Raw genomic sequence first — 21,534 nt, forward strand, 5'->3', positions numbered from 1 at the left:
TATATAACAATAGTGATCATTAAGAAATATCCTTTAGTATTTTTAAATAAAAATGAGCAAATGTTTAAATATCATTTATGTTTTTCAGATATCCAAAGGTGTTGTTCACATAAAAAATGAGTAAATTTTTCAAATAATCATTGGTTTTTTAGAACATATTTTGATATTTTCATAAAAAATGAACATTTTTCAAAATTGTCAATTGCATTTTGAGAATATCTATAGATATTTTCATGAAAAAAAGTAAATTTTTAAAATAATCATTTGCATTTTCATAATATCTTTTAGTATTTTTATGAAAAATGAACAAATTTTCAAAGTATCCATTTTACAATTTAAATATTTATAGGTGTTTTCATGAGAAATGAGTAAATTTTTTAAATAATTATTACATTGTCAAAATATCCTCAAACATTTTTATGACAAATGAAAAATTTTCAATATACACATTTGTAATATCTTGAAAGCAAAACATTAGTGCAATATTTAAATTCTAAGTTCTAAATTATATTCAAATATGCATTTTGATTATCCTAAAAGCAATTCACTTCAACTTTCATTTATTCAAACAACCATTTGGATGTCATGAAAATTTTACACTATGTTTTAAGACCATATGTGACTCTTTTTCACGATATGTAGCCACCTCCTAAGGAAATACAATTTTTCTTTCATTTATTAGAATATACATTCATAATATTTAAATATATGAAAGAAATTATATTTCGTTGAAGACTATTGTATATCATAGAACAACATCACATATGTATCAAAAGAGGGTTTATAAGGGATATTCAAATATATAATCATATTTGAATATATAAAAAAATTGTATTTCATCAAAGATTAGTTGGATATTGTGAAAGAATATCACATATGCATTTAAAGGTGTCTATAAAAGATTTTAATAAGGGACATTTAAATATGCAAAAGTGATATTTGAATATATAAAAGAAAATTTGCATTTCATTGAAAAACAGTCGTATATCGTGGAAGAAATATCACAAATGCATCCAAAGGTGTTTATAAATGATTTTAACAATTGATATTCATACATGTAAAAGTGATATATGAATATACGAAAACAATATCACCTATGCTTCAAACGTGCTTTAAAACTTAATAAATTGCCACTAAGGATGTTTGGCATATTGATACTAAAAAATCTTATATTAAATATTGACATGAAATTATGATAATGAAAAACATTGCGATATATTGACAATAAAATCGTGTGTGAAATATTGATAGCAAAGAATCTTGCTTAATTTTTTACTTTTTTAATCAATAAAGACAATTTTTGTCATTCAGCCTTCCACAATTATTGGCAGCGAATGACTTTCTTTTTGAAATATATCCTAAGTTTTCATGGGCGAATAAATTTTTAGTGGAGTCTTTATAGGCAATTTTTCCAAAATTTAACAGAAGAAAGTTAGAATATTCTATAATTTTAAGATAAATTTAATGGGTTAATGGTCCTCTCTTAATTTTAGTGTGGTTGAGAATGACTTAAAACATGAGCAGTTACTTATTTACTCTACTAGTTTTTATTATTAGACACATTTTAAAAATATTTTTTTTGTCTTTAATATAAGGCACATTATGAGGTATTAATCACATTTTTTAATTTTATTTTATTTAAACTTATTAATTATGAAATATAATGTAAATTTAAAAAAAATTTATTTAATCAAGAGTAAAAGTAAAATTTTATTTTATTTTTACATAAAATTAATAATTTAACTAGTATTTCTTGATTTTAGTGAGATAAATAAACATGCCTTATAATAAAAAATGAAGTGAATACTTCTTTTAGTTTTAAAATATATGACACTTTTAACCAACTTAATAAGAATTAAGAAAAATAGTTAAACTTGGTTTAAATGATTGAGTAAGTCATAGGTTATTATACTTTTCAAAATTTCCTTTTTAACTAACTTAACAATAATTAAGAAGCGTAGTTAAAATTGATTTAAATGATTGAGGAACTAAGAGGCTATTACTTTTCAAATTTGCCTCTATTTAAACTCAATATATTTTAATTACATTTACTTTCTTTTTTATATAATTTGCTTCCATAATACATTTAATGAAGATAATTGGGGGAAAATTTTACATAGTCTCTTTCCATTTTGACCTAATGTTGATTTATAAAAAATATTTTCTATTTTAGATCACGTGAGTATTTTTTTTTTTTTAATAGAAGGAAACAGGAGCATCGTGCTGCCGAAGGTTCATAAAGTCAAAAGCTAACTCTGCCCTCCCCATGATAGGCGCGTTCCTTCACGCGCCTACAATCTCTTCTGTTCGCTGCTGTTTGAGTTCGTCGGTCAAGCCAACCCAACTCTCTCTCCCTCTTCCATGGCCGCGTCTTCCGTTCGAATTGCCATCGTTGGTGATGTGGTAAGCCTCCGTTCGTTCCATTTGGGTTTTCTGACATGTCTACTGGAAAAACCTTCTTTTCGTTGACAAATTTTTCTTTCCTTCATCATTTTTCGTTTCTCTCGTTTGCCTACTCGTAATTTGGGGTTTTGTTACTGAAGCATGATTGTTGGAACTTGCAAGAAGATTCAAAGGCACTTCAGTTTTTGCAGGTACTCTCTTTATTTTAAAACTTTCTAGTTTTCTTCCCTTATTTCTGTGCTGACTTAATTCTTATTTGCATTTATTCTGCTGGCGTGTCAATCAACCTTATACGTGTGTGTTTATGGTCAAATAGAATGGAAATCGCGAAACCTGAAGATTATATGCTACTTTGGTGACTTTCGAACCCCATAAAACACCTAAACTTTTTTGTCAGTTGATACGAGGCAAATTATATAATCCTTCTAGAAAATCGATAGATGTTCCTGTGATCTACTGGAAGTTGGTTAAACACACACACACACATTTTACGAGCTGGTTAGCTTTAGTTAGAAAAGGGAGAATGATGGTTGTCTAAGATAAAAGCTTGGTCACAAAATTGGAAATAACTTTAATTACTTATTGTCTGTGCAAATAAGGCAGATAGAAGGGGAAAACGCATGGAGCGAAGAAAAAAAAAGAAAGGGGGGATCCAAAGAAGAATGTAGTGCAGTAGTAGTGCTATTAGCTGTTTAATATAAATGTTCAAATTGAATTTAATCATGTGATTTTATTTAATGCTGCAACTTTTGTTTGCTCTATATAAATATTCAATATAAGCATTCGATGCATATTCCATCTTTCATTCTAATATGCACTTATATTGAAGTGCAGCCTGATTTGGTGCTGTTTACAGGCAAGTCTCAATTGTTACTACTTGCAAAACCTATCAATTTAGGATTTTTCTCTTTTAACATATGTGAGTGCCTTTGCTTCCTCTTTGATATATGTAATTGCTGAGGATAAGCCAGTGGACATGTGTGAAGAATCTGTGTCCATATTGCAGACTGACAACCAGGGCATTTCTCTGTTACATGTGTAAATAACTCATGAGTTCTTGTTTCTATTATTAGCATTGATTAACAGACACATCGAGAAGTTAACATGTCAGTGCAGCCAAGTTTGGCTTTGTTTGAGATTAACCATTATTTGTTTTTGCTTCTTTGTTCTACAGTCAATCCCTCTCATTGTTTTTATTATTTACTTCTTGTTTAAGATTTTCTATTGATTTTTGTTAGGTGATTTTGGTGAGGAGAATGTTGAACTTGTTCAAAGTGTTGCAAATCTTGAATTTCCTAAAGCCAGTTGTATTGGGAAACCATGATGCCTGGTTTACCCATCGGTTTTCAGGAAGGTAAAGTTACATTTTTCTTGAATCATAATGATAGGTAAATAAAGTGAAAGTTGAAGTTGTTGAGTTATTTAAACCACCCAGCTGTTGATTAGATTATGAACCTAATTATAAATGGTTTTTTTTTATTGGTGGGAGAATGAGTTTTGATTGTTGAAAGTGCAGTCATCTTGAATGTGTGTGATTGAGTGGGTGCATGCACACGTGTGTCCATGTGTGGGTATGCATGCGTACATTTGTCGTGCCTTTCGGCTGAATCTTTGCATGAAGTATTTGCACTGATAGGTCCATGAGGTTCCGCTCTTGCACCTCAAAATCCTCCATGAACAATGGCACATTAACAGCTCGAGAAAGTGGGGCGGAGGGAGGGAGGGAGGGGGATTCACTTACAACTATCATGGGCCAGTTTTACAACCACATGAACCATTTACAATTGGGTTCATCAGGAACTCAGCAGTTGAGTGGTTTAAGAGTAACTTAAATACTTCGACTTCTCACTTTATTAACCTGTCACAGTGTATTGCATACTTTTGTATTACATAATTTTGCTTTGTCCAGAGTTTGTGAAATTAGCTTTTTGCTCGAGGGTTTGCATGTTTTCTTTTCTGATTGGATACAAGAGAATGAACTTTACAATGTGGTCCAGCAAAAATTCAATCCCCTGAGACACACAAAAATCAATCCACCCTCCCTTACGTGGTTGAGCTTGTACATGAGGATAAGTTGATGTAACTTTTTTGTGTATGATATGTTTAAATTAAAAGTTCTGAATTATATTCATTGCTTAAACTAATTGTTTCATTTGAATGTTAGCAAGAAGGATCGAGTTCAGCTCCAACTAGAGTGGTAAGCTAATTATTTAGTCATCCTATTGATTCTGGAAATTTTTCTCTCCCTTCCATCAAATTAACTGTTTCCTTTTTAATTATCCTTTTTTTCTTCAAATGTAATTTCATGTAAAGGTTGGCCAGGTTTTTCATATTTTGGTTAAAAGTTCATCACTGAAATGCCGTGTGGTGGTCTTCCATGTGGCACTTCATTTCTTTGACAGTTAATAACTAACTTCTTTCAGAATTTGTGTGCTATTAAAATATGATTGATTAGTAGACCCGTATAAGTTAAGTTTATCTAAAAAAACATAGTATAGGTATGCTGCAAGTCCATGTGGCAACGTTTTTGGTGATAATAAGAAAATATGGGAAGTAATTAGAAAGATCTATCGGTTGACTTTCGAGTGATTGGTTTGGTCAGCAACTCGAAATTTACACATGAAGCCTTTTAGGGTACCCTTTTTGAATGGCACTGCCAACTTTGAAAGTGATCAATTATCAGAGAAGAATACTGACAACTAAAAGTCTTCCCTAGTCCAAACTACTTATTCCCAGTCATGATGCTTTACTTTTAGGATATCTCATCCAGTGCTCAAATTGTTGTAGCATGAGAAATATAATGACAATTGAATATACCAATGTGATATGTAGCCTTGGTGAGATGCATGTGGCTTATCGGAGTTCTGACTTTCCTCTGGTAAAAGTGAGCGTTGTTGGTGGACGACCATTTTTTTGTGGTGGAAGCAGTTATACCGGAAAGAACTTCTGTCTGCAAGGTGAGCTGCAGAAGAAAAACAGTTATGAACAATTGGAATATTAGAAATCTCTGTCCTTGTAATTTTCTTTTTCTTCTGGGTCGCTTCTAGACTACTACTCTAAATGATATTTTTTGTCTGTGGTTAGTCTTGCTCACAAGGAATCCCTCCACCCCTCCCCCGTCTTCTTCTCTTTCCACATAGTATTTCTGAATAGAATGCCTATTAATTTCCACCTCCTGTTTTAATCCCTATTAAGCTTCTAATGTGTCCAAACCAGAATCACAGCAAGAGTATAATCAGCAACAGCAATTAATGAGAGGAAAATACTTAGGTTTGATATAATGAGATGAATAACCGAATCAGATGTACATGGGAACCTGATTCTGGCCCAAAACCCTATTTCCCCTAGAAGATGATAAAACACTCTAGCCACAGATTACAGCTTCCATACAAGAGTCTCACTCCCATTGCCATTCGAGAGGCATCTCTCCTTACTATTCCAGTCTCCTTCTTGTCTTCTTCTCAGCCTCCTTCCTAAACAAATATACTAATACCTTCAGTGACTGACACATCGATCTACCCAAAAGATCCCATCATTACAAAAGATCACAAAATACTGTTCCTTACGGCTATGGACTGAAGGTAAACTTCTAGACTGGTTCAAGTATTTCCATAGAGTTATTCTTCCCCTTTGACTTCCTCTATATCTTAAGAATACGGGCCCTCTCAGCTTCCCTTCTCCAATTTGATCACTTCTAAATATTAGTTTTAGGATTATAATATTTGGTCATAATGTTAAATCTTGATGTATCTAATGCTTGATTCACTTGTACGAGCACTCTTGTTTTAGCTCACTAAAGTTTCTAAACTTCTTCACTGGGATAGAATAATGGTATAGTCAAATGGCTTCTTGTGCTTTTTGATATGAATTCTGCTATGAAGAGCTTTACAGTTAGTAAAGCTTCCATTTTAGCCAAAATTCAACCTGTTTAATATGAGCTTTCTCTTAGATATGGAGTGGAAAACATGGATGGGAGTGCTAAGAGAATTCACAAAGCTGCTCTTGGCACACCAGAGGATCATTTTCTTATATTACTTGGTCATAATGGACCAACAGGTGCGTCGACATTTCAATAGCTGAAACTTGTGATCCTCTCCGTTTGTGTTATGTACTTTGTCAGTGTACTTTGTTTTGTGACTCACAATCCAACATAAAAGGGGTTTATGGATTTATCCTTTGTGCAGGTCTTGGTTCTGATGTAAATGACATCTGTGGTAAAGATTGGGTATTTGGTGGTGGCGATCATGGTGATTCAGGTAACATATTCTTTAGGCCTCCACTCTTTATTTAGGATAAGTCCTGTGTTTTTAGCAGTCATAGTTCAAGTTCAGTCTGGATGGTTCTATTCATTGAAAAGGCTTCAATAATCTATTCTACTATGTGTCGATCTATTGAATCATACGAGTGAATCTGCTAGCCCTTTTGCATTTAAGACATTTAGGAGAGAATGTTATGCTATTATCTCACTTTAATTGCTATCTCTTGGATATTTAAGATTGCCATGTTTGGCATGACAGTTAGTCAAAGAAATGAGACATTCCATATTTTTAAAATGGAAAAATTGATGAAGTTGAAAGTGGTGTTGTGTTACATCTTTATTGTTTACCATCCAAATGGGGTTTCATTCTTTATCACTTGGACATCGTCGATTATCGTCAATATCCTGATTACAGGCATCTTAGACATCACTTAATATTCAAAATAATCTCATTAGAAGAGGTGCCTGCAAGTAATGCTTGGTTATGTCTTAAACATGATTGCTTTTAATAGGAGAATATCTATGTGCAATAAAAAAAAATTCAAAAAAAAAAAACAAGGTCTAGATGACAGTGTACCAAAAATCCCCCAAATATGATGGAGATAGAGATTCAAATGCTGTTTTTCACTCTAGATTATTATCTTTGTCCGACAGATCTAGCACATGCAATATCATTGTTGCAAGAGAACCAAGTGTCTGTTCCATTGGTTGTGTTTGGTCACATGCATAAAGAGCTTGCCCATGGCAATGGCTTGAGGAAAATGATTGTTGTTGGCAATGACAACACTATATACTTGAATGGGGCCATTGTTCCAAGGGTCAAAAAGTTAGTTAATGATGGCAAGAGGAACTTCTCATCCCCAGAGGTAAACGGTACAATGCGAGGCTTCACGTTGGTCGAGATCGTAGGAGGAAGAGTGACTAAGATTGCAGAATCATGGGTCTCTGTTGTGGAAGATAGAGCTGCACTAGAAGAAGAGAACATTTTATTTCAATGCAATTGAGGATGAGCACAATTCATATAGAAATCTGTGCAAAACACATTTATGAACCACTTTTGACCTCTGCAGGATGAATTGTGCTTCGATACTGTAATTTCTGATCTTAATGGTGGTCTAGGTGCTTCTATGTACTCTCTCTCTATTTTTTGGGCCAAAATGCTTCTATGTACTCTGATGAGCACTTCTCATGAACTCACGGAGGAGACATTCTGGTGTCAGTGATGGAACCCTTCGTTTGTAAAATTCAAATGGTATATAAAAAAATGAATAGAACGGGTCAATAATTAATTAAATTGATAAATAAAATATGTTTTTGCTTTTGGCCAGCGATAAATAAAATATGTCAACACATGTTGTGATGGGAGTTATTATGTTGCTCCACTTTTGTTTCAATTCAAATAAGCTAGGCATCAGTTTCATATGCATACATAAGACAAAACAGAATCTTGGGAAGCCTGCACTTAGTCTTGTAAATAGTGTGGCGGTCTCTCTCTCCCTCCCTCCCTCCCTCTCGCGTCTATACCAAGTTTTACTATTATCAACGGTAATCACTCTATTTTTTTTATCCTATTTATAAGATTTTCTATCCAAGTTATAAGTTATATTATTAAATTTTTATTATAAATTTTTTTTATCTTCCATTAAATGTTAAAGAAAAAAAATATGTTGTTAAAATATGTATATTTGTCATGGATAAAATTGAGAACTTGTGAAATTTTGAGATAGAGTTAATAAATTTTAAGGTTTTTTTAGTTTTAATAAAATATGTTGGAAGTGATTGAATAGACAAGTATTTCATAACATATTTTTTTTTATTAAAATTGCAAATATGAATGAAGCCAATTAAATATAATTTGGAATTTTAATTTTTAAGGAGTGAAAGAGAAAAAGATATAAAAGGATAAGGAGTGAACTAAACAAGAATAATTTTAAAATAACATTTATTAATAAATTATTATTTTGCGCATAATATTTTATATAGGGAGAATGGCGGTGATGAAGAAAGTCTTCGTTTTTATGGTCATTTATTAAGATATTAAAAATTAGACTGACCATTAAATCAGGTATTGACTCAACTATTAATGATTAAAATTATAGTTGAATAATAATTAAATTAATTATAAATAAAGTATTTTATCAGACGGATTAAGATATTGGTTTAACTGCTAATTCTAATTCTATACCATGTCATTTAGTCAAGTAGACGTGAAGACTTTTCTTATCCAGCAGCGTATTCAGAATTGACTAAACATAGTAAACGCAATGCTTTAACCGCGTCATCATTTAATTCTATTTATGTCCTATTTGCCTAATTCTAAAATTTCAACACGCATACTCCCTCAATTTGAAGCAACTATTATATATATATATATATATATAAACAATGAATTCTAATAAAAAGAAGGATAAATTGACTCATTAGTTAAAAAGAATTTTGTACCCAAAAACATAAATTAAATTTTTAAAAATTTGAGAGTGTGACCGATTTATATTAATATATAAGAGATTTGTAATTGAAAATTAAAAAATTTATAAAGATTTATCATTGATATACAATAATATATCATTGATAAATATAATAAATTAGCGATAATATAAAATATAATGAATGTTAGATTGTTTACTTGATTTGATTCTATAATATGGATTGTATTTGCAAAAACCCCTAAAAAAATGAAATTGGAAGATTAATATGTTTCTTTTTACTTTTTTCTCAATTTTAAATTGATTTTTTGTATTTTATTTTATTTTACTCAAGTTCTTATAATTTGATTGATTAAATATGTTAATTCTAAGAATTAAAATGTTTAATTTTTTTCTTTTAAAAAAATAAAAATAAATTTTTTTAATATTTTTATTTAAAGGTTATACTACCCTAAATAACAAAAAAGAAAAGAAGCAATCCACTTCTAGGGTAGAAAACGAAGACCAACAGGCAAATTAGAGCACATTAATTTGAAGCATCCATTTGAAAAGTTTTATCAGAGATTCAAACTTGATCAATAAAGTAACATTAAATGGTTTTGAAAAAATTAATCATTTAATTCTTATAGTTTTGACCTAATTGTAACTTAATTTTTGAACTCTGACTCATTATAACTTAGTCTCTAAAATTTTGACTTAATTATAAATCAGTCCCTAAACTTTGCTCATTGCAATTTAACCTCTGAAGTTTTAATCTCTTAAATATTAATTCCTATATTTTAAATAATAAAATTATAAAAATTAAAAATATTTTAAACTTTAAATATTTATAAATATTAAAAGAGTTTAGTAATTTAAGATATTAGTAAAAAAATTTAAAATATTTTGAATTTGTATAATTTTATTTTTTAAAATAAAGGGACCAATATTTAAGGGATTAAAACTTCATGGACTAAATTGCAAGAGACAAAGTTTAGAAACTGATTTACAACTAAGTGAAAATTTTAGGGATTAAGTTATAATGAGTTAAAGTTCAGGAACTGAGTTACAACTGGGTCAAAACTACAGAAACTAAATGATTAATTTTTTCAATTGTTTTAAAAACTAAATTTGGCTAAACCACACAGTACAATTGAGTTTCTAAGAAGTTATTAAGTATGTTCTTCATATCAATTACAATTTGATCTATTGGCATGTTCTTGAAAGTGGACTTTTATCACGTAATTTGACAAGAATGAGTTCTCCGAGGCCATAGGGAAGATCCAGGGGAATCCATTTGTAAGGACGATAATTACGCAAGCAATTTCAACCATTACCACTTCTACAAATATATATATATATATATATATATACTCTTTTTGTTAAAAAAAATATAAGATATTTTTAATCAAATTTCACTCTCAATAAGTAGTTACTTAATTCAAACTAACTCTATCTTTTTATATTTATCTTTATTAAATACCTTATAATAAATATAAAGTTATTATAATAGGGACATTTTGAAAAAAGAAAGGCAATGATTACACCTTAAAAAATTAAAAACACTTTAAATTTTTTAACATCAAACTCTTCAAAAAATATTTTATATTTTTATACGGAGGGAGTATATGACAAATAAGTTGTGCAATATCATTTATAATTTATGAATTTTAATTTTTTATATAATTATCTAATTTGATTAAATTAAAGTATTGTTTGATGTAAATAAAAATAGTCCTCTCAAAAGTACTTTTTTTACTTTCACATAAATTTGAATTTGACATCTTGTTCTTGAGTATTCATGGCTCTTCTCACTAGAACCAACTGCTGATGATTATCTATTGTTAATTTTATAAATTGACATATTGTTCAGCATAGCGCACACAATTTGGCGAAGGTATTCTATTTATGATGAACAGATATATTTATGTTGTCTCCATGTTCATTGATGAAGGAGAGATTGAGATATGCATGATTGACTTACACGAAGATGACATTTTTAGAACCACTATAAGGTAAAGAATGGAAATGGAAAACGTAGGAGTTTTAAGTTTGCTTTTTAGTACAATTTGGGAAATTTATTTATCAAAGAGCTACAAATGTTATCTGATCCAGAGAATTTTATATCAAAATATTTCTGATACGAGTGATTTCTATTTCATTTTTTGGTCCCATCGTGCCAATTATGAGGATGATGACTTGAAATAAAGCATCAAACAACTCCAATTTTCCAACTCACACCTACTAATCAGAGCAAAGCTGGAATTTAATAATAAACGGTCCGAAATTAATATATATTATAAAATTTTCATAAACTTTAAAGAAATCAAAATTTTAATAATATCCATATAATATTAAAAATAAGAGTTAAGAAATAAAAATATCCAAAAAAAATTTGAGGAGTTTTTGGTCTATCAAAATTAATAATGGTACAAAAATATATATTAATTTTATAAAATAAGCTAATCATCCCTTATCCATTAAACTCAAATCCTTTGTATCTTTATTGTATAACACTTTCAATCATTTTACGTATTTTAAAAAAGAGTTAATTTTTTTTCTTGATATCATAAAAAAGTGATATGTACTTTCATTCCTATCCTTAATTTTGAATAACAATATAACTATATTAAATATTTTCATTCTAATCAAAAAGAGTTAAAATTGAAAAATTCATTTAATTATTATAAAATTTTTTATATTTTAGACTAAAAAATATTTTTAAAAGGTCTTTTATAAATAAAACAGAAGAAAGCATATCCTTATAATTACACTGTTAACATGAAACTATTTTACCAGCTCTTTTATAAAGTAAATAAGCATTTGTAGTTGACTCAGCGTGTGTTTGGATAGGAGTAATAATCAATTTTAGAGTTTAAAATTGATTTTTTGAGCCAAAATATCCAAACAATAAAAAAATTTAAAAATTGATTACTGGTTAAACACTTTTTTCGAAAGCTCTCTTAATCAGCTCTTTGAAAAAAATAACTCAAAAATATTGGAAAAAATTACAAAAAAAAGCCTAAAAAAATTATAAAAAAAACACAACATTGAATAAAAATAAAACTAAACTCTCTTCTCTTATCTTTTTTTTTTCAATAAAATTTAAACTTTATACCCTCAAAAACTTAATTTTTTATATTTAAAAATTAAATTATATAGTAATTTATATGACTAAAATTGATTAGGATTAAATTATCTAAATATCTTCAATTCTGTTAAAATTAATTTTAAAAAAATAATATTTAAATAAATTGTGTTATAATATAATTAATTATGATTAAAATTTATTACTTAATTAATTATTTTTATAATTTATTATACTTTCTTAAATCGAACACTTAAATATACAAAAGTTTCTAAGAAAAGCTAATGAATATTCCCACATCTTAACCCTAAAAAACTATAAAATTTTAGGAGAGTGTAGCCTTTGCTAGTCCCTCTATCCCTGACTACCATTAATTAATAGTACTTGCAACTTGCATTGTAGAGATTTTTTACACGGCTTAAAAGCCTCATGATAAGGGGTAACATAGTTATGTTACAGTGATCAAACTCCAACTTGAAAAATATCTTTCCCTCTTGGTCTCACCCTCTCTCTCACACCATGGCTTTCCTAAAAAGTTTCCATTTCTGATAATACCTTGCTTTGTCTTCATCCTCCAAGTCAGCTTCTGTTCTTCCCAATCTGTCGCCAAAGGAGGTTACTGGAATTCAGACAGTGGCCTCGCAGCTTCAGACATTGAAGCTTCCTATTACACACACCTCTTCTGTGCAGTCGCAGATCTTGATCCCACCACTAACACTGTCACCATTTCTTCTTCCAAAGCTTCCCAATTCTCATCCTTCACTCGAACAGTTCAACGCAAGAACCCTTCTGTTAAAACCCTCTTGTCCATTGGTGGGTGGACTCGCTGTGAGTTCAAGCTTCTCTCAAATGGCGAGCAGTGCCAGTTCTCGCAAATCATTCATTGACTCTTCCATCAAACTTGCCAGAAGTAACAACTTCCATGGAATTGACCTCGATTGGGAATAACCATCTTCAGACACAGACAGAACCAACTTTGGTTCTCTCATCAGAGAGTGGCGATCTTCTTTACTTGCAGAATCAAGATCCTCTGGAAACGCAGTGTTGCTGTTATCAGCTGCAGTGGCTGGATCAGACCAGATTTCGTCATTGAACTATTACGCATTTCTGGAGATTGCGACAAACTTGGATTGGATCAACGTGATGACTTATGACCTGTTCATACCAGATGGGTACCCGAATGAGACACGGCCACCTGCTCCATTGATGAACCCAAGACGACAGTTCAGTGGAGACGAAGGGATTTCGAAATGGAATAAATCGGTTCCACCAAAGAAATTGGCTCTAGGTTTGCCATTTTATGGGTACAAATGGAGATTGAAGAACCCTAACAATGGTGGCTTGTTCGCAGCGGCGGCGAATCCTGCGGTTGGAGCTGTGAAGTACAAGAATATTGTCCCATTGGGTGCGAAGGTGTGCTATAATTCGACGTATGTGACGAATTACGCGCAGAAGGGATCGGATTGGTATGGTTACGATGATAAAAGCTGCTTATGCGAAACAAAGAGGATTGCTTGGATATTTTTGTTGGAACGTTGAACAAGACTTTAATTGGATTCTCTCCAAAACTGGTCAGTGATTCAACATTTCAATCCATTGTCATCATTTTTTGTTTTTGTTTTTGGTTTAAAATCAACATTTTTTTTGTTTACTGGATCAACCTTTACAGTAAAACTTTTTTTAACAAGTCATCCATCAATATACAACTCACTTAAACTTTTATATAAAAAAAAAAGTAATTCATAAAACATTCACATCACACCAGTTCTTCAGCCCAGAAAAAAACAATAGGCTCATTTATAATTGTTGGGCCCTCAAATAATATTTTCACACCCTTGTTTAATTTAAGCGTCAAAAATTAAAGAACTTTTATATAGAATGACTTATGAGCTGTTTAAGTTTTAAGGCTCAGACTGAAGTTACTTATTTAAGTCTATATTTAGTTTAAGCCTAATATTTTGAAGTATTTTAAATTTTTTATTAAATTTAGACTTTTAAATGTGTGTGTACTTTAAAATTATGATTTATATCATTTATTTTAGATTTTAAAAATTATGAGTTATATTTTAGATAATAAATATATGATAGTATAATGTCAAACATAATTTTAAAAATATCAGCCCTAAGCCTAATAAATTGAGGCTGAACTTAAAAAAAAAATTATTGATTTTAGAATAAAAAGGTTTTAAGGCTTGATTTCAAATAATCCAAGCCTATACAACTTAGATAGCCCACTGTTTACTAGCTCTTCACTGATGCTTTAAATTTTAAAGAACATGCCTATTTTTTTTATATAAATTTTGAAAAATAATGAGAAATTATTTTTACTAAATCGGTATCAATTTTTAAATAAAAATATATTAAAAAAACTTGATAAACTATTTTCTGCTGAACTCGATAAAATTATATCAATTCTACTGTGAGATACTATACTTTTCATTTGTTAGCACATTTGGTATTGAAAAAAGAAAATTATACAAGATTGTATTTTTGAAAAATTATACATTTAATCTTTTAATTTTGCACTAAATTTCACTTGTTTTAAATTATTTTTATTCTTAACTTTGAAAAAGTAATAAAAAATTATTTGCCTCGTCTCATATACTGTGAATTTGCTTTACAAAAAATGCTTATACATGAAGTCGAATTCAGAATTTAATCACTCTATAGCACTAATAAAATCAAATAAAAAGTAATTTTTTTTCTTTCAATTTTCACATTATTCAGTTAAGAAATAAATGTGTATGGTTTTTTTCAGAGATTTTCTAAACAATACTATATCTTTTTTTTGTTTAACTAAAAAAATCAGAAGACTTAAAAAAAAAAGAAAGCATTAAAAAGATTGAAAACGTTAAAAAAACATGAAACCTTTCATCTTATTTAAAATTTTAAAATATTTAATAAAATAAAAAAATTAAATTAAAATTGTAAAATTGTCCCTGTTCACTCAAAAAATCAAAATAGATTTTGATCAGAATAGCCAGAACGCAGAAAGACAAGTTCAACATTTCAATTTGATTATGCTCTGAATTTTTATTTTTATTTCTATTTTTTTACATTTTTTGAGGTGCTAATAGATTTCTTTTCATTGTACTGGCAGCTTCTCAAACATGGGGATGATAGATTCAAACTGCAATTTACTATTTAAAGTGAAAGCTGAGATCTAACACGTGGCCTGATAGGATTATGGGAGTTACGTTGCTCCACTTGTTTTCAAGTTCAAATAAGAGAAGTGTCTTTTGCTCAAAAAAAAAAAAAAAAGAGAAGTGTCAACCTATCATCTATCAATATATAAAATAAAACTAAATCTATTTGACCTACTCAAGGGATGTTTGCATATATTTTTTTTTAAATCATATTTTAAATTTATAATTTTTTTTTTGATAGAATTCTTAATTAAGTTTGGCATGTAATGCAAGGAGAGTTGTGCAAATGATAAGATGGCCTCATGTGTCCTCGTACCTAGGCATCGGACTGCCAACTAGTGTTAGGCCCAATCTCGGTTAAACATATGTTTGTATATATATCTGGTAAGACTTATATATTTAAGAAAAAATATAATTTTAAATTCATATATTTTGTTCACATTTTGTTATTGGTCTTTATATTTTTTTTAGTGTTTTTGGTCCTTGTATTTTTGTTTTTTATTATTTTAGATTCTTCATGAATAAAGTATAGGGACCATGGAATTCATGGAGAGACATAAGACAATAAAAATAAAAGTATAAGGATAAAAAACATAAAAAAAATACAAGGATAAATAACAATATGCGAGCAAAGTATAGAAATTTAAGATTATGTTTCCTTCATATTTAACGTACTTCCTTCCAATCAAAACAAAACAAGTGGACTTTAATAGGGAGACTGACAAGTAACGATCTTGTAAGAAAACTAATATCGAATTAAGAATTTTAGTACTAAGATATGGGAAAAGAAGTATTGAATTTGGAAACTTTAGTATTGAAGAAATTTTAGTTTGACAATAATTTTTTTAGGGTCCTTACTTGTCATTCTCCCATTTTGATATGTTTATAATATTAATAACAAGATTTTGTTATATAGTAGAGGGACTTTTAGATATATAACCTATTTAATAGGACCAAACAAAGATAATAGCCTAGAATTTCAAAAAAAAAAACAATAAAAGACATTAACTGAAAAGAAAATTATAAATATTAACTCAAATAAGTGTAAATTTAGAAATTTTAATTATAGATAAATTACTTAAATTTCAAATGTAACTATTAGAATGTATATGAAATTTTTATTTATAATTATTTAAATTGATATTTATAATTTATTGTTTTAAAAAATTTGTTAGGGACCTCCCAGTCACTAATTTAAAGTTTTGGAAATTCTCCTTTACATCCTAACCGATAAACTCATGGATTAAAATGTTTAAACCAAGATACATAAAATTGGATCAGTTATTGAACCAGTCATAACACTGGGCCACGGGTTAGTGGTTCAATCGGGATTGAACCAGGGGTTAAATCGATGGTAAACCGATCATGATTAAAATAATACAGTTTAAATAAAAAGACATTAATTATAAAAACATTCAACCAAATCCAACCACTCAAAAGTCTAATAATAATAAAATACAACACTTCAAATATATATCCTTACAATTACAACCCTTCAATCTCAAAGGTCTAGAGAAGAGACGGAGACAGCAAAGATGAAGATAGAGCTGGAGAAGTGTAACAGTACAGAGCCACCCCTTGGGCCTCGACTCGGTACTGGACTCTGGCCCATCACTGGACCAAAGCCGACTTTCCCACAGGTGGTACTGTGGTTATTCCTCACCACTGCCTCTCCAGGGTCTTTTGGAACCTCCCCAGACTCGAATCTCCAACCTTAATGAAGTTGAGGCGAAGTCTGGTACCATTGAGTCAAGTGACCCAATGGTACCAGACTTCGCCTCAACTTCATTAAGGTGGTAGAGGTTGGAGGTTCGAGTCTGGGGAGGTTCCAAAAGACCCTGGAGAGGCAGTGGTGAGGAATAACTACAGTACCACCTGTGGGAAAGTCGGCTTTGGTCCAGTGATGGGCCAGAGTCCAGTACCGAGTCGAGGTCCAAGGGGTGGCTCCGTACTGTTACATAAAAGGCGCCTTTTATGTAACAGCCCTCCTAGGTCACCACTGCCTCTCCAGGGTCTTTTCCCAGGCGCTGGACACTTCCCTCTCACAAGGTAATGCCGGCTTTCCCACTGGTGGTACAGTGGTTATTCCTCACCCCACCCTCACGGGGGTCTTTTGGAACCTCCCCAGACTCGAACCTCCAACCTCTATCACCTTAACGAAGTTGAGGCGAAGTCTGGTACCATTGAGTCAGATTGTAACATCCTGATTTTTTATATAATAAAGAAATTGTGGAATTTAGGTTTTGAGAAAAAAAATGATAATAATAGGAATTTATATTATTTGAGGTTATTTAGAAATAATATTATGATTAGGTATTTAATTATGAATTTAAAAATTTAAATTTAAAACCACATAAGCAATATTTAGTTAAGATATAATACATAAATAATTTTTTTTATGTGTGTGTTAAAAAAAAAAGAGAAGGTAGAAGGAAAAAAAAAAGGGGGGGTGGAAGGTTGTTGTTTCTAAGTCCCACATTGGTTAGATGAGGGAAGAGAAGAGGTGCCTTCATGTATAAAAAGGAGGGGGTGTGTGCATTAGGAAGCATGAGAGGCTAAGATGCAATTTAGAGAAAATTGCAACTTTTGGCCCAAAGGTTTGAATAATTAAATTCAAACCTATAGTTTTTTTTATATAATTTTGGGACTCACAATCCCATTTTTATATTATTTTTCTCTCTTCCTCTCACGTTGCTCGGCGTTTTCTCACAAGGGGGGATTATTTTCTTTTTCTTCAGGTATGTTCTAACTTTTCTGTTTAGATTAGCATTTAAAAATTTATTTAATTACAAAATTAATTTTATAGTTATTTTCTAAATAATATTAGCTTTCTAGTGATATGATTATTTTGTAGGATAGAGTAAATATTTTGATTAGGATTTTTTCTATAGGATAGTTAATCTGATGATATGATGGATTTAAAAATATAGGTTAAAATTCTTAGGGATATAATAAATATTATAGAATATTTTCTTGAGGTTGAAACTCATGTTTAAGAATTTTTGAGTTAAAATCTAGATCTATATGGTTGAATTTATGTGGAATCTGAGACGTAGGGATAAACCTATGATTATTAAATATTTATTTAAGTATGAATATGTATTTTTGAGGTTATAGAAAGGTGATTTGAGGCTTCAGGATAATTCTAAAATTTTTAATTTATTTTTGGATGAATTTTTAGAATGTAGAAGGGTGAAATTGTGATACTAGAAGTGAATTGAGGATAAAAAAAAAATAGTTCATTAGGGTACGAGAATTTTAGAAAAGAATTTGGGAAGTTAAATGAGGCATAAATCTTAAATTAGTGTTAATATGGATTATAGATTTAAGACTTTCTAACTCTTTAAATTAGAGTTATTTATTTTAATGTAAAATTAATATATAGTATTGTGAAATAATTATGTAGATTATATTGACAAAGATAGTGGTGAAAAAGGAGTTGTGAAGGGGAACTTGTTATTCAAGACACAAGGTAACCATTATTAATGTGTTGTGATGAGTGTGTTTGTGAATAGTTATGTGTTGACTTGTTGTTTGGAAAAACTATGAATTATTGAAAATAAATACTGTTATATACTTGTTTGAAATTATTGCCAAGTGGGTCAAAAATTTATTTTTATTTATCATGATGAGATATTATTGTTCGGATATATTCCTATTTGGATATTTGAATGATGCATGACTTGTCAGGGTATTTTAATGCATGGTGTTAATGGGAATTTCTGTTTGGTTAATTATTACCATGTGGTAAGCCCTCATTGGACCCAATGAGTGGCGTGTCGCTTGGTCCAACTCACCTTTGGCCGGGTGATTTGGCGTCCGAGCATGGTGAAAAGAGGATATAAGGTGCAGTCATGCAATTAAATACTTGTTCGGTTTGTTTGAAAATATTGTTCGGTTAAATGTTTTGTGTGCCCACTTAGCAATCGCATGATTAGTTACATCCGCATGCATCATTACATATTAATTTTTGGTTACTGGGGACTTTTAAGTCTCATTCCCCGTGGTTAACATTTTTACAGGAGCGAGTCCGGCCGAGAAAGCACCAGAGGTGTAACTATGGTGTATGAGACACCATCTTTTACGTTGCCTCTTATTTTGGATTATACAATGTATCTTGTGCCAACTTAGGACATATCTTCTTTGTGAAGCATGTAAACTCTAATCCTTTTTATTAAAAGTATTTATATGACCAAGAGGATTATATCTGTCCCTCTTGATTCATGACCTGATTTAAATATCATGCCATGAGGATCCTGTCTGTCCCTCATGGTTCTAATTGTTTTTTTTGAGATATTTTAAGACCTGTGGTATATTGTCTTGGATGTATCGTGGTAGAAATTTTTCTACCATGATAAGGGTTCAATAAAAAAAAATAAAAAAAATGATTTGTTGAATTAATGATTTGCGAAAAATCGGTCTGTAAATTTGAGGGTGTTACAAGAAGAGACGGAGACCGAGCTGGAGAAGAGACAGAGACAGCAGAGACAGAGATAGAGCTAGAGCCTGGAGAAGAGATAGAGACTGAGCTGAAAAAGAGACATCGATTAGGTTAGGGGAGAGGAGAGACACAGACGAAAAGCTGAACCAAATGTTGTTTGAAAATTTGAATTGGACTTAGCATGCTCTGCCTCTAATTTTTTAGTTTTTGACTTCGGTTTCACTTTTTTTTATTTTATTTTTGAACTCAACACTCTAAAAAATTAAAAATGAAAAAAAATCTCTCAAAACGATGTCGGGGGTTTTGTCTGAAAAAATAATAACCTGATTAACAAGTTACACGGATTCATTCTCTCACCAAACAAAGGGATTGGGTCACCGGTTTTCGAGTTGACTCGACTGGTCCGGTCCGGATTTCAATACCATGGTTTAAATCTCAATTTTTAAAAGAATTAATTACAAACAATTATTACACACACATCTTAGTATTTACTAAAATAAATTATAATGAACCATATTATTTAGTAGAAAACAAAAAAACAATGAAGTGTCTGCCTTATATTTCATCCAATTGCATGGATAAACATTTCTTGTTTATAAAACAAATATAATTTGTGGTGTTAACCGTTAGTCTCTTTTTTATACTAAAAAGTGCATAAAAAAGCCCAGCATTGTCGTCCTCACCTTCTTAATTGTAGTTTTGCAATGACTGCTCTTCCTTTTCAAAGCATATGCTAACAAGTACGGATTGTCTTTGATTTCTTCCTTAAATTACGTGTCCCATGTCAACAAGACAACTTTTTCAAAAAATAAATTATTAAATACTCATGTATTAAAAATATAAAATATTTTTAATTAAATTTATATTTTTCAGTAAAATAACTATTTACTTTAAATTAATTCTATCTTTTTATATTTACTTCTATTAAATACTCTATAATAAATAAAGTCATTAGTAACAGAGATACTTAAAAAAAAGTAATAATTACACTTCAAAAAATTAAAAATGCTTTAGATTTTTTAACATCCAACTTCTTAAAAAATATCTTATATTTTTAAACGGATAGAGTATTCTATTCTATGGCTATTATATGATGCCTTCTTAAAGAATTATTTAACTCTCAATATAAAATGCTTGATGAAGTATTAGTTATATTTTTTTAATATTACCCCCTATTTAAACCCATTAACTATGAGAAAAAAATATAATGTAAATTTAAATTTTTTATTTAAATAGGGATAAAATTGAAAGTTTATTCTATTTTCAGATAAAATTAATAACTTAACCACATATTCTATGTTTTAATGAGAAAATAAGGTAGTTAGATGTGTCTTGTGATAAAAATTGGAGGAATATATAGTGAAGAAAATCAACATCCTTGATTTGGAAATGGCTTTTATCCAAGGGAAATTACATCCAAGTCCAGTCTCATACAAGGAAATTTATTACCAAAAAGTTTTTATGAAATTCACAAAATACGCTTAAGTCCTAAAGTATGCACATTTACAATTGATTAATGGTATTGATAACTGGTCAACGGCCATTTACAATTTATTATTAGTTATCATTTTCTTTTACAAGTTATAAATAACCGTTACCTAATTATTAATGCCTCTAATTAAATTATAAATGCACAAAATTTAAAACTTGAGAGTATTTTGTGCATTTTATGGGGCATCTTGTAATAAATTTTTTATGTGGGACCTAAATATAATTTTTTCTTTTTCATAAAGAGATCATGATAATTTATGGATTGCCAAAAATTAAATTTGATAACTTTTAAAAATATATAA

General features: G+C 30.0%; 1 long non-coding RNA gene and 2 pseudogenes across 2 annotated transcripts; all 3 read left to right on the plus strand.

Moving 5' to 3' along the window:
- Positions 1-2,322: 2,322 nt before the first annotated feature.
- Positions 2,323-7,905, plus strand: LOC129301036 (uncharacterized; annotated as a pseudogene).
- Positions 7,906-11,004: 3,099 nt separating this feature from the next.
- On the plus strand, positions 11,005-13,733 carry LOC129301035 (class V chitinase-like; annotated as a pseudogene).
- A 4,135-nt stretch (positions 13,734-17,868) lies between these two features.
- LOC129301033 (uncharacterized) lies at positions 17,869-19,512 on the plus strand. Of its 2 annotated transcripts, XR_008590887.1 has the most exons (3): positions 17,869-18,038; positions 18,707-18,772; positions 19,323-19,512. It is a non-coding gene; the product is annotated as an uncharacterized LOC129301033 (long non-coding RNA). The 2 variants fall into 2 exon arrangements; XR_008590886.1 differs by lacking the exon at positions 17,869-18,038 and having other exon boundaries at positions 18,634-18,772.
- The last annotated feature ends 2,022 nt before the right edge of the window (positions 19,513-21,534 follow it).

The sequence above is a fragment of the Prosopis cineraria genome, unplaced genomic scaffold (genome assembly GCF_029017545.1).
Source record: "Prosopis cineraria cultivar Desert tree isolate PC_DT_omini unplaced genomic scaffold, ASM2901754v1 PC1859, whole genome shotgun sequence".
Lineage (NCBI taxonomy): Eukaryota > Viridiplantae > Streptophyta > Magnoliopsida > Fabales > Fabaceae > Prosopis > Prosopis cineraria.